The following is a 14,634-nucleotide window of genomic DNA, read 5'->3' as shown; positions in this document are numbered from 1 at the left end:
ATAGAGGTTACCAGACGCCGGGAGAGTTACTGTTTAGTGGGCAGAGTTTCTGTCTAGGATGAGGAAAATGTTCTAGAAATAGTTACACAAGATTGTCAATGTACTTAATGCCACTGAACTGTACATTTAAAAATGGTCTAAATGGAAAAATTTTACAATGAAAAGTATTTTTAAAAATTTTTGAGGTAAGAAACTCCAACACATTTATACCGTTATATAATTCATATACTATGGTTTATTTTGTTCTTTCCTAATCTTTGCTGGTTCATGCTCCTCCTTTCTTTCATGTGTGCAGAGTTCCTGGGTTCTCTCTCTATTGTCTTTAAACTGTACCAGATCCACAGTTCTAAGATGTGGTAACTGTCCTGACCCTCTAACTTAAATAAGTTATTTCCCCTGAGGCTTAATCCCCAAGTAAAGATGAAAAAAAGGGAAGAGAGGGGAGGGAAGGGATGAAGGACCACTGACTTGGTAATTTAGGTTTATACATCATGTATATATAGCCCATGAGGTTCCCATTTGGCAAGAAAGACAGTTATGAGTTTGCCCAAGCTCCTTAGCAGACCAGGACCCGTCAGCCACATTCCATCCATCCTGCCAGACTTCGTATGTCCCACTCAACAATTCCTTTCCTTCTGAAAACTGTGCAGCAAAATAGTAAGCAAAATAGTTCTACTGTACAAAATAGTTCTTCAGATGTTTACTGAATCAAGCCACTACCTGTTTCATGGCACAGCAGAAATCAGAGACCCGCAAATTCCCAAACCACTGAGGAAGCATATGCTGCTCACACAAGGAACACACTGGGTGAATGGTGGAAGCCACATTCTCCCTTAAGTATGTGATATAAATCCTGTGAACACAACTTCAGGTGAATTGCTATTCTCTACCCTTCAACAGCAGTTCTCTGGACTCCAAAATATAGAAGACAAGTAAGTACACTTCAAACTAGATGATTATAGTTTATGTCTGGAATTATTAGCAAAAGACCCCCATTATTTATTTTCCAAACCCTGTGGCTGCTGGTCTTGAAGAAAAGAGGAGGCTAACGAGAAAGAAGACTTATCTTTTCCCTCAGATTGGGTGAGAAAAGATCATTTTCCTAGCCAAACAGTACTCATCATGACCCTATAAGCAGATACGATCCTTTTACTATACCACTTTGTGGACTCTTTATCCCTGGGTCAATACAATAGTCCCTTTTTATCCTCACACTCAGAGAGTTTTAAAAATATGGGGGTTGAGTTAGGTTTGCCACATTTAATTAAACAAAATAATTTCATTTTACTAAGAATCCTGAGGAGCTAAGAAAAGATACTGAATCTCAAATATCTCTCTCCTTAGAATGCAATCTTGGAGGAAGACACAAGACCTCTGAGAATTTTATTCCATTCCTTTCCAAAGATTTCTGCCAAATTTTAATCTTTCGCCTACAGAGAAACATATAGGAGGCTTAGTTAAAACCCTTTGGGAACGGGGGCGCCTAGGTGGCTCAGTCGGTTAAGCGTCTGCCTTCGGCTTAGGTCATGATCCCAGGGTCCTGGGATCGAGTCCCGCATCGGGCTCCCTGCTCAGCGGAGAGCCTGCTTTTCCCTCTCCCTCTGTCTGCCTCTCTGCCTACTTGTACTCTCTATCTCTCTGTCAAATAAATAAATAAAATCTTTAAAAAAAACCCAAAAAACCCTTTGGGAATGAAAAAGACCATTAAAATAGGAGTCTGGATCAATGTGAGCTGAACAGGAAGAACTACTTTTTATTTCTGAAAACTATCAATTATAAGATATTAAGGGCTTTCTGCAGCATTGATACATGTCAATTAAGTTGTTCAGAGCACAAGAGTAAGAGCATGGGACAGGTTTAGACAGAACCAAAGAATGTATTTCTAACCCCAGTCACATCTGGTTACCACTGGCAACAAAATATTCACAGTTTATATTTGTATCACTGTTTATAGATTACAAGCACATTGCTATGCCCTGTCATTTGATAAAACAACTTGGTGAAGTAGTTAGGGTACATATTAGCATAACTGCCATCCCCTACCCTCTGTCCAACCATTTTTACATTAATAAAAAAGTTCAATAAAGATAAGAGATTTATCTGCGATCATTCAGTAAATGCCTCTGTGCAAACCCATCATTATAGAGACCATCCCTACTTGCAGTGCCTCTTCTCCAGAGGACTCCCAAATCTGTATCTTCAGTCTAAACGCATGAATGCATGAGCCTTACCATCTGAGAACCAGGTATTTCCATGTTCACTCACATCCCATGACCTGAGACACAACATGCCACCTCCCTCTTCAAACATTTCCATTCTGTCAGTAGTACCGTCATTCTCAGACATCCAGGCATGGAACACTCATCTCAATACGGACTCTTTTCTTTCTCCTCCCTGATTCTTTGTTAAATCATGCCAGTTCTCTTTAGCAAAGATATACTGACAACTTATCTTGTACCTAGCACACATGCATCTGTTCGTCTTTGCCCCTCCCACTTTCTCAATCCTTTAGTTGGGCCTCATCATTTTAGATTTACCATTCCAATAGCTGCCTTACAGATCTTCCTGTCGCCAGCCGCCGCCCCCACCAAGTTCTTATGTTCTATTTTCTCCCTAAACCACCACTTGGTATTAGCACTATGACCATAAGTTTTCAGCAACTCCCACAGATTTCTTGGATAATGCTCAAAATATTCAGACACAATGAAACTATCTTTCCAATCGCATCTTCCACTACTGTTCTATAACACTAATATCAGCTTGATCTTACAATTTCACCAAATCCTTGAGGTACTTATAATCACACTTCACTGCACTCAGAATTTCCAACAGTGAGGCTCTGGCCTTTCATGCCTTTGCTCACACTGGTTTTTCTTTTCCTCCTCCCTAATTCCTTGTCTCTACTGCCAGACTGTAAAGTCTTTTGGGAACAACCATTATCTCTCATCTCTGTTTCGCTACAGTGTCAAAAGCAATGCCTTGCCCAGCACAGGCATCCACACAAGAGTTGACTGACAAGGAATGGGAAATCCCCTAAGACCACAGGTCCTTCTGGATCAGGAGTCAGAGCTGCAACTTTCTTCATATACAAAGAGGACCCTGCAAAGAAGTCAGTCATTTAGAATACCCTTGGATAATAAGTTTGAACAGTGTGGGTCCACTTGTATGTGGATTTTTTTCATAAGTACGGTATTAGTACTGTACATGTATGTTCTCTTATGATTTTCTTAATATTTTCTCCAGCTTACTTTATTGTAAGAGTACAATATATAATATACATAACGTACAAATATGTGTTAATCAACTGTTTATGTTCTCAATAACCCTTCTGGTGAACAGCAGGCTATTAGTAGTTAAGTTTGGGGAGAGTCAAAAGTTATACACAAGTTTCAACTGTATGAGGGGAGAGAGGGTCAGTGCCCCCTAACCCCCCATGTTGTTCAAAGGTCAACTGTATATTTATCGAGCATCTTTTATGTGCTCTGAAATTATTTAGTAGTTAGCTTGTTAATTTGAGTCTTGAACCACTACAGTATCATATAATAAAAATATTTAAAATTGTACTCCTGAGGTTTTTTTTTTGTTTTTTTTTTTAAGATTTTTATTTATTTATTTATTTGAGAGAGAGAGAGAGCACATGAGAGGGGGGAGGGTCAGAGGGAGAAGCAGACTCCCCGCCGAGCAGGGAGCCCGATGCGGGACTCGATCCCGGGACTCCAGGATCATGACCTGAGCCGAAGGCAGTCGCTCAACCGAGCCACCCAGGCGCCCCTCCTGAGTGTTTTTTTTACACTTCCAGGAAAAGTATTATTTGAATTTCAGTAAATTCTGAAGACTAGAGAGAATTCTTGTCTAGTGAGGAGAGGGCAGAAGAGGGAGTAGGATTAAAATGTATTGAAGCCAACTGAATCCAGGCACTGGACTGATACAGGTTACACTGTTCTTTCTCTCCCCACCCCCATTTTAATTAAAACAAAATATTTTATGCAGATTAAACACTGAAATTTAAAGAATCATTTAGTTTCTGAAAAATGTAAAAAGGGAACAGCAGGCTTAAAGGCAGCAGCATAGAAACAGACAGTGGTGCAGGCAAACACATTTGAGCCATACTGCAAGATTCCAGGGGAATAGCTGTCCCCAGACACTCTGTGTATCCTAACAACTTCAGCACTCCTATTATCAGAGATGTAGGTTCTTCCTCAAACTTTGTCTCCTCCCTCCTTTCCCAGATTTGACACTCTTCCAAAAGTAGCAAGAATATATACAATTTTGAAATCCTCCTCAAATTCCTTCCTATTGTGTGAAATGGGCTATACCACTGACACAGGGCTATAGAACAGCTGGTACAGGGGTTTTGGGCATTAGGCTACAAAGAGGTTTTGAATACAGTTTTGCAATCATTTATTTCAACACTGAGAAAGGTTGGCTGCCTCTTTGGCTCTAACACTCCTAAAGGCTTGCTCTGTGAGAAGCAATCTCTAGATTCAAGATAAAAAGTTCTGGGGGAGCCTGGGTGGCTCAGTTGGTTGGGCGACTGCCTTCGGCTCAGGTTATGATCCTGGAGTCCTGGGACTGAGTCCCGCATCGGGCTCCCTGCTCAGTGAGGAGCCTGCTTCTCCCTCTGACCCTTACCCCTCTCATGTACTCTCTCTCATTCTCGCTCTCCCAAATGAATAAATAAATCTTTAAAAAAAAAAAAAAGACAAAAGGTTCTGCTTTATAAGTATTTGGAATTTTATTCCAGATTATTACTTGCCTTCTTTTATTTGTAAATACAAGAATTCCCCGTTTTACTTTTCAGGGATTTTGTGACTCACAATATGTGCCCTGACACAAAACAGATAACTCAATAAATTGTGGCTACTTTTTATCCTAAGATTCCTTTTTTGTTATAAGATGTTCCTGGAGGGTTGCAGCTAGTGAAAGTATAAACCTGAACTCAACTCAGAATCCTAGATTGTCTAAATTTCGCATTTCATTATCACAAAAACGCAACGCTTGGAACTAGGGTAGATAAGGGATCTGCAGGCAACACAGGTCATTTAACATCCCTACCCTGGCTTCATGAGGGTCAATGTCAATTATGCTGGTTTAATCAGCAAAAGAATCTTTGGATTCACAAAGTAATTCATAAAGCTTCAAACTAGTCATCTCTGTACACAATAAAGAATTGGCAAGTAGGGGCGCCTGGCTGGTTCAGTCCATGGAGCAGGTGACTCTTGATCTTAGGGTTGTGAGCCCAAGCCCCACATTGGGTGTAGAAATTACTTAAAAATTAAAAAAAAAAAAAAAAAATCTTAAGGGCGCCTGGGTGGCTCAGTCGTTAAGCGTCTGCCTTCGGCTCAGGTCATGATCCTGGGGTCCTGGAATCGAGTCCCACATCAGGCTCCCTGCTCGGCAAGAAGCCTGCTTCTCGCTCTCCCACTCCCCCTGCTTGTGTTCCTGCTCTCGCTATCTCTCTCTCTGTCAAATAAATAAATAAATAAATAAATCTTTTTTAAAAAAAAAAATCTTAAAAAAAAAAGACTTGGCAAGTAAATTACAAGGGGAAAGGGCTTCTTCAGAGAGATGATTGCTCTAATTGTTCAAACCATTACATACAGCTTATCTCTTTTTTATAGTTAGTTATACTGGCTTCACCAGAGATTCTGGGTAACCCAAGGGAATGGACTTACACAAAATTTATCTTTATATCCACAACACCTTATACAGTTTCTAATAAATACAAATACACAGTTTATACTATACTTGTCTCAACAGGATTCAGAATAAACCAAACAAAGGAGATGGACTACCCCAATTGCTGGGAAAACAACTACGAATAGAATCAGCAGCTATCAGAGGAGAAGTACAAAGAGTAACAAGAACTTGATCCCACCCTCCCATCAGACACTCAGAATTCTTATATCCCTCTTAGCAGAGGAAAGAATAAAATTCGTTTATAGTAATTCATTAGTTTAGTTTTTTAACTTGGGAGGTTGGACAACCAGCAAGTTATTATGCTAAGCTATTAGGTAGCAAAGTCCCAACAAGTTCACTCTACCAGGACTATAAACATTTTAAAAGGAAACACAAAGTTAACTGAAGGTTTAAAGTAAAGGCCCCAAACTGGACTGCAGCCACAAATCAATGCCTACATATGGGTTTTGTTCGGCTCACTCACTGGTGTTTTTAAAAAATTAAATTTTAAATGCCAGCATTTAAATTGGAGATTTCATATAAAATTTCTGAGTCTTGTTAACAAATGCCACTGTCTTGGGGAAAAAGAAAATCACTGGGTACATATTCCCAGCAACATCACCTGAATCACTCGAACTGAAATGAATTACCCCTTTAACCTGGCCTATGCTCCCCAGCTTGCTCCAATCCCCACCAGTTCCATTTTACAGATGAGGTGCCTAAGCTGACAGATGAGATGCTGTTAAAAACCACAGCACTAGCAAAAAGCCTGTTTGAGAATACAGTTAGCTTCAGGTCTTTCACTCTTAAGCATTCTGCAACTGGACCTCCAAATAAAAGATAATGATAAGAGAGGTATTTAAAAACACCTGTACATGAATGTTTATAGTAGCTTTACTCACAATGGCCTAAAATCTGGAAACAAACCCAAAATGGATGGATTGTGGTATATCCATACAATAACAAGTACTCAACTGATACTCGAAATGACATGAAATCTCAAAAGCATTATTAACATTAAAAGCGATCAGACTCAAAAGACAACACATTCTATGACTGCGTTTAAATGAAATTCCAGGAAAGACAAAACTACAGTGATAGGAAGTAGATCAGTGATTGGGGCCAGGGGTGAAGCAGGGCCATGAGGGAACTTTTTGCGGTGATGGAAATGTTCCATATCATGACTGTAGAGGTAGTCAGATGACTGCATAGATTTGTCAAAACTAAAAGTTAGGTAAATTTTATTTTACGTAAATTATACCTCAGTAAAGCTGAGGTGTTTAGAAAACACTATAAAACTACAGAGAAGAGAACTACCATCTTTACCTGGGTAAGTTTGGGAAAGCTTCAAGAAAAGGTGAGATTTGAATTGAATCTTGTCATAGAACAGTTTTAAGTAGAAAACACAGCATATAAGTGGTTATATTCTGCACTATAGCCTATGACAAATGGCATCTCTGAATACAAAGGAAAATGCTTCATAAAAGGAAATTCATAGAGATGGATAATTAGTACTTGGAAAGGTGTCAAAGCCAAGCTGATCTCCCAAGATTTCCCAAAAGGGAATCAACTCAGACATTGGTTGCTGTTCAAATGCAAAGAAGCAGATAGTGCGAAAGAATGTTTTTGTTTTGTTTTTAAATAAAGCAAAATGAAGAGGAAAAGTAGAGTCAAGGGACGCCTGGGTGGCTCAGTTGGCTAGGCATCTGCCTTCAGCTCAGGTCGTGATCCCAGGGTCCTGGAATCGAGTCCCGCATGGGGCTCCCTGCTCAGTGGGGAGCCTGCTTCTCCCTCTGCCTCTGCCTGCCGCTTGCCCTGCTTGTGCACGCACTCTGACAAATAAATAAATAAAATCTTAAAAAAAATAAATAAAAAAAGTCAAAAGAAGGGGGGAAAGAAACCCAAAGGGAATAAAGAAAGGGATGGAAGCAAGGAGGTGAGATAAAGGCAAGGGACACATTAGGTCAGAATAAAAGGTATCTTGGTACTGATGGATTACAAGAGAGAAGAGGTGTGTCAGACCTCGATGAAGGACTAAAAGAAAAACCAAAAACTATGGGAAAAGAGACCATCTAATCAAAGTCAAAGCCACAAAGTGAAGGGACCAGAGACCTGACAGCATAGAGCAGGCCCAAGAGAAGTAGAAGTAGAAGAAAAAAAGCCCTTTCCTCCTAAATCTCACTCCAAGTAGTCTCCTCCTCCATCTATCCCCTCTCCGTGGCCCTGTCTTAGGTGAAGCCTTCTCATATCCAAGCCCGCCCCACACATCACATACATCTTTTATTTTCTTTTTTAAGTAGGCTCTATGCCCAATGTGGGGCTCAAACTCATGACCCCGAGATCAAGAGTCACGTGCTCCACCAACTGAGCCAGCCAGGTGCCCCGCATATACCTTTTATACCTCCTTGACTGGACGCAGAATGCTTCCTTCACTGGTCTTCAAAACCCAGTTCAAATGGACCTTTTCTGTGAAGCTTCTCCAACTTTCCTCCAACTTTCTCAGGCAGAGTTAGTAGTCCCTCTTCTGTATTTTCAGAACATGTTGTTCTAAAAATTATCCTACTGTTAAACTGCAAGGTCTTGTTTCCTCTATTAGTCTATGGGCAACTCTAGTAGAGGATTCAATAGTTAGGATGAAAACCCTTACTAACAAGCATTTCACAAAACTGTAAAGTCCTTTACAAGTAAGAAATTTTATACACCTTATAAAACACAAGTAGGAAGCTAAAAGCCTTGCTGTTTAAAGGATTTCTATAGTGAATCTTTTGAACAAGAGTACAGGCACCCTACCGCTAGTTTCTCCCCATACCATCAAGGACCTTTCCTTAAAGTTTTATTTTTGTAATGCTTTAAATTTCTGTTGAATGGCAAAAATATAAAACAGAAGGCAAACTGCATCAGGAATAGTGTGTAGCAAAGATGGAAATTCCTCTCTAAAATAAAAATAAAAGCACCTTAAACTCTCAAAGGCAGAACATTATAAACTAAAGAAAATATATGTACAAGAACTGGAGGACACAAAATCAGCAAGCTCATAATGCTTTCATGGGAAACTGTCAATGTCAACAATACCCAAAGATAAATAAGTAAAACATGACTTTGTAACGAAAGATGTAAAAGTAGGTGTGGTGTTAAAAGGACAGAATAGCAGGATGAACAGAGTTGCTGGGAATTAGTGGGAAGATGAGTGATTTAAGAAGTTGTTTGGGGAGGAGAGTTCCAATATAGATTTTGTTAGAAAGGTCATGAACTGGTAAAAAAGCATACAAGGCTTGGCTAGCAATACAGTGGGATGGTAGTGCAGTCACCAAGTACCACTGCAGCTCCCTGCAACAAATTCTCTCCATGTCTAGCCCTCCCCACTGTGGTGAATCAGACTTATTAACAAGAATGACTTTACAGTACTTCCCCAAGATGAGAAACACTGCTATACAGATGAATAATTGTCCCAAACCTCTAAGAAATAAGAGGTTCCACTCACATTTGCCAAACACGCAGAGATCCAAGTGTGCCAACTGCTACTGACAAATCCAAAGGAAAAAGCACAGGTTGTGTATGTGTGTGTGTGTGTCTGTCTGTCTGTCTGGGCATGCTTAGAAGGAATATTCAACAAATCTAACTAATGGAATGTATCTGAAAAAAATTAACGAAAGAAAGGGATTTTTAGACATCATCAAAATAGCTTTTCCATAAACTTTCTCAAAAGGGTCAATTTTTAAATGAAGGCTTTTTGTTTCAGCAGATGGTGATTAATTCCTCCCTTCCAACTAAGCCCAACATCTCTACTAATAGTAGACTGACTTATTGCCTTCCAGATAAGCAGTTTTTAGCAATGCATTCATTTATTTAGGAAGTTCAGAAGCACTAAAAGGTGACAGGCACAGAGTGAGGGACTGGGGATATAAAAATAAAGAGGCAGACTCTGACCTCAAGTTGCTCACCAGGTAGATGACATAAATGGGTAAATACTATACTGTGGTACAAGTGCTAATAAAGATAAACTGAGAGGTCATTAAACTATGAAAAAGAAAACTGAATAGAGATTTGAGAGGTGGTTCTAAGCAGCTGGAAGTATTAGCATATTCAAAGTACAAGAGCTTGAGAATACAATAACAGACACCTTCCCAATATCCCACTATGAGATAGAAAACATCATTAATCTCTCCCACTACAAATTAATAAACTGAATTACCCACAGTCACCCAGCCAAATAGTAGGCTAACTAGAACTAGAAACAAGATTACAGGCCACATGATGCTTTTCCGTTCTAAGAGGTCAATATATTCTCCTTTCTCAACTGTCATTCTTGCACTTAAAACCCAGTTCAAGTCAACCAAACTGGAGAAATAACTGCATAGAAACAAAGAAAAAGCTACCCATGAAAAAAATTAAGTATTTGCCTATGTAATATTTTTAGGGTTTTAGCATCTCCACTTCAGTGGGCACTTAGCACCACTTCACATTTTCCAAGGAATGGGAGGGGTAGCAACCTGTATCTTTTGGGATCTTGTTTGAAAAAGTATCCTACCCTATTTAGGTCATTCTACAAACATCTCAGGCAATGGCACCACCGGTATGGCTTCCAAATTAACTGCACGATACATATAAGAACTCAGAGGGTTAAGTATTTACTCATCTGACTAACATGTCTTCAAACAGCTGCAAACAGTTTTGTTAGGAGTGATACACTAGATGCACTTTCAGACCTCAATAGGACCATACCCTTGACTATATTAAGGTTCTTAGGTGTAATATCTTAAAAAGCCAAAACTTTTCAATCAGAATGTATCTCTAAAATAAATAGGACTTAATATTCCAACATTTGCTTTAAAACATCTTTTCAGGGGCACCTGGATGGCTCAGTGGATTAAGAATCTGACTCTTGATCTCTGCTCAGGTCCTGATGTTAGGGTCATGTGTTCTAGCCCCATGTTGGGCTCCACACTGGATGTGGAGCCTACTTTAAAAAAGTAAAAAAATAAAGCTTCTTTTTTTTTTTTTTCCAGGAAAACATCTATTAGCAAATGAAATAAAAATATAGAGTACAATGCTACCCTGTGCTCTTATTCTAAAAATTCTTCAGGGCAAGATATAATGTACATTCTGCAAGTGCTCAAATTACTACCTGACGTGCATGTTTACATATTCTGCAATATCTTTACATCTAAGTAATTAAAACCCAGTGACTGATGTCTTAGGACAGGGGTTGATAAACAAACTACAACCTTCAACCACAGCCAATTCTTGTAAATAAATTTTATTAGAATACAGCCCCAAACATGTTATCTATGGTTGTTTTCATGCTACAATTTGCAGAGCTGAGACAGAGACTACATGGCCCACAAAGCTAAATATTTACTATTTGACCGTGAACAGAAAAATTCCTGTCAACCTCTATCTTAAAATCATCAGACTAATGACCTGACAAATTATGTCTAGCCTAAGAGTTTATCTACCCTGGAAGATGAACTACTGAATACAATGAAAGAGAATTTTTCTCCCAAACATCCAAGCCAAAACCCACAGGGAAACAAACCTCTGCTGATTAATTCCAAGTCATATAATTGTCAATCCTGACTACAAACTATACTTTAAAAGCAACTGGTGGATTTAGTTTAACTCTTTTTGAAAACTGTGCTACATTAATAAACATACAAACTCATTGTACTTTCACGGTCACTTGTATTGTTAACCACCACCATGGAACTCTACAAGTTATTCTTTCAGTCCTTAAACTGGCATCCAAGAATCCACACAGAGTGAACTAGTAAACCAACTACCATATAGTCTAAGACTATATCATGACAGAGAATGGAATGGTAAGTGGAACATCCAAAATCTCTCCTTCTGGATGTATTTAGCCTCTTCTATGCTTACTAGTCTAAAAATTCCAAAGCTGGTATATAAGTCATATAAAAGAATTACACCCAAGTAAGTCTTGGATCTATTTGCCATTCTCATTTTATTTTTTAAAGTAAGCCCTAGGTCCAGTGAGGTGCTTGAACTCACCACCAGAGATCAAGAGTTGTATACTCTACCAACTGAGCTAGCCAGGCGCCTCTCTTTGCCATTCTTAAGAAAAATCAATAAATAATAAACTAATACTTTTATTTGCTGTAAAAGTTATATTTAAGAACTGGTCTATAAAAAATCAGGAATTATATTTATACATATCATTCTTAACAGAACTGAGTCAAGTACGTCAAAACAATACAGAAATCGACAAATCATTTATTTACCGATTATTATTTTTCTCCGGTTAACAAAATAGATAATGCAAATTCCTAACTAAATACAGTCAACTCCTGAATGGCCTCTGCATGATACCCTAAATGCTTAACCAAAGTGCATCAACAAACAGCCTGGTACCCTTGACAATACCAGTGCAGTCACAGTTTGCAAGGTGATGATAACATAAAGCTAAATCAAGCATTTAATAAGGCTGACAGGATGCCAAAATAATCAGAAAACAAAGTAAAATAACTGATTTTCTAATTACTCATACCATTTCCCCTTCATCTTTGGTGTTTTCCCAGCTATTTTGGATGAAAAGAAAATGGGGAAAAAAATATTTAAAAGTACAATCAGTGACAACCAGTTTACCACAGATTACCAAATTTACATAAAAATCTTATTTTCTGCTTTTTAAGAAGAAATGTCAAATTTTGATCCTATTCCTCACCTGCAGAATATTCACAAGACAAAGTCCTAAAGAACCTTCAAATTTATAATTTTCTCAAGGCTCACTTTTCTTATGAACTTGATTCACGTGAGCTACAAATTTATGTAAACAGGAGGAGCAAATTACTACTAGGACTAGGGCTAGAAAGTGCGAGGGCGATCTTTAGAAGGTACCCTGATGAAAAAATGGAAACCCCACCCAGCTCTTAACTTTCTCGGCTTTTTCTAGTCCTGGTTTTCTGTGCAAAATCCAGAAAAGCAGAACTTCCTCCTCACTGCCTCCCTCTATGTGAGGCCTTGTGCCGAAATTCAGACCGCTAGCTATCCAAGTACCTTAAGGTAGTCTTAAGGCTCAAGCCCACTCAGAAACAGCAAAAAAGGTTTGTTTTCTTGGGTTAGAGGAGAGCAATTACAGGGTTTGGCGGCCGTGTTTGTCAGGAAGGGTAGGGCCGAGAAAGAGGGAGAATCCAGAGATTGAGCTCCATCTAGTCCCTGGAACCACCCCCAGGGGCGGCTAGACTGCCCTCGGTACTTCCCTGCCTCCTTTGCTCGGGAGGGGAGAGCGATGGGTCGGGGTCTGGCTCCCCTGAGCTACTTCCTGGTCCGATCGGACTCGCCTTCGGACACCCGAAACGCCCCCGGCCCGGCTCCCTCGCCCTTTGCCCTGTCTCCTCCCCTCTCTGTGACCCACCACCACCGGTCCCCTCCCATCTAACATGGCCGCTCCACCCGGCCCACCCCCGGTACAGCCTAAGCAATTGGGGGGGCCCGCGGCACCGCCTCCCCCACGTCCATTGGCGCAGCAGCCTCCATCCGCCTATCCCATTGGGCGGCACGGCCTGCCACTCCGCGCTGAGGGCTCCGCCTACGAGCCGCTTCAAGCTGCTTTGAGAAGACATATAAACAAATCCCGGAGGGAGGCCCCTCTCGCCCGTCTCTGGGGCGGAGACGGGAAGGGGGAGCGGCTACCCCAGAGACACCCCTGCTTGGATCCCCCCCCCACCCCCAGCCAGCGCTTCCTCGTCTCCAGCCTGCCCGGTTCCAACCTTCGTGGCCCCGGCCCTTCCTCACACGCCCCTCTCTCTCCTCCCCCGCCAGCCTCGCCTCCCCTCCCTTCCCCGGCCCCTCCCACCCGCTAGCTTCTCTGACAGGCCGGTTGCCGGCAGCCACTGCCCCGGGCTCCGAGGCAGCAGTGAAGGGCCGGACGGCCTGGCAGGGCAAACGCCTGGCGTTGCCCACCCCTGGCCTAGCCTGCCGCCCACCCGTGGGTCCCCTCTACAGCCGCCCCGCGCTTTTATATAACCGTCCCGGGCCGGGGGTGGGGGAGGGGAGCCGGAGACCCCGTGACCGGCAGGCGGCAACCTGAGGCCCGCGCGCCCCCAGACTCGGCCCTGGTCCCGGCCGCCCCGCGCCGGCCCGGCTCAGAGCCCCGGCGCTGCTGCCTCGTAGGCCAGCGGCCCTCCTCCGCCCCCCGCCCGGCTAGTCCCCCAGCCCAGGCCCCTGCGGGCTCCAGGCGGAGAGCAGCGGAGCTCACCTGTAGGTGTGAGGGCGGCTCAGGGGCTGGGTCCCGTTCCGCTGCAGGGGCCGCGGCCCCTCTCCATGCTGCCTCGGTTTGTTTTGTTTATGTCCTTCCTGACGGGTTCCCGGAAATCGCGTGACTCGCCCCCCTCACGTGGGCCGCGGCGAGGAGGAGGAGGGAGGCGGGGGCCCGCCGGCCTCCGGCCAATCGGGAGGTGTTCTGCAACCCGGCCAATCAGGAGCTCGTCCCGGCTGGGCACCCCTGTCACATGACGTCGGAGGGGCGGATTGCCGGGAAAAACCAGGAAGAGGGGGCGGAGCGGGGGCTCGGCGCCTGCCACTGCAACGTGGGCGTGGGCCGTCTTTGATACAGAGCCACACTCACGTTTGTAGAGGCGGTTCGTTTACAAAAGCTTTCCCAGCCAGCGTTTTATCTGATCTCACAACTACACGGTGAGGGCCGAAGTGTCCCTATATCCATTTATATTTACGTTTATGGCCATTTGCATTTACATTCTAACTTCAGTGAAACTCGAAGGGGGCTACGGGAACCGAGGGCATTGACTAAAGAGAGGGATTGTGTCAACTTTCTGTTTTACGTATGTCCTCCACATCTGAACCTCTTAATTCGCTGACACTGACCTTGCCTTCAGTCACTCGTTCATTCAACTAGTATTTATTGCCTACGTAAGCCCCAGACATGGGGATCAGTCAGATTGCGTGCACCTTTAAGAGAAATACCTGTACACAACTATA

At 42.2% G+C, this 14,634-nt stretch overlaps 1 protein-coding gene across 4 annotated transcripts in view; it reads right to left on the bottom strand.

The window, feature by feature from the left end:
* CREBRF (CREB3 regulatory factor) overlaps positions 1–14,011 on the bottom strand; it is a 55,111-nt gene extending 41,100 nt beyond the window's left edge. For 3 of the 4 annotated variants that reach the window (XM_035014479.1, XM_035014461.1, XM_035014486.1), the window contains exon 1: positions 13,895–14,011. The gene's annotated coding sequence lies outside the window, so the exon portion shown is untranslated. Of the gene's footprint in view, positions 1–12,361; positions 12,993–13,894 lie in introns of those variants that run through there. The other variant, XM_035014469.1, reaches the window with a different exon arrangement.
* Positions 14,012–14,634: the final 623 nt, after the last annotated feature.

The sequence above is a fragment of the Mirounga leonina genome, unplaced genomic scaffold (assembly GCF_011800145.1).
Source record: "Mirounga leonina isolate KUSES-001 unplaced genomic scaffold, KU_Mleo_1.0 Mir_104, whole genome shotgun sequence".
Lineage (NCBI taxonomy): Eukaryota > Metazoa > Chordata > Mammalia > Carnivora > Phocidae > Mirounga > Mirounga leonina.
This window is presented reverse-complemented; position numbering and strand designations above follow the sequence as displayed.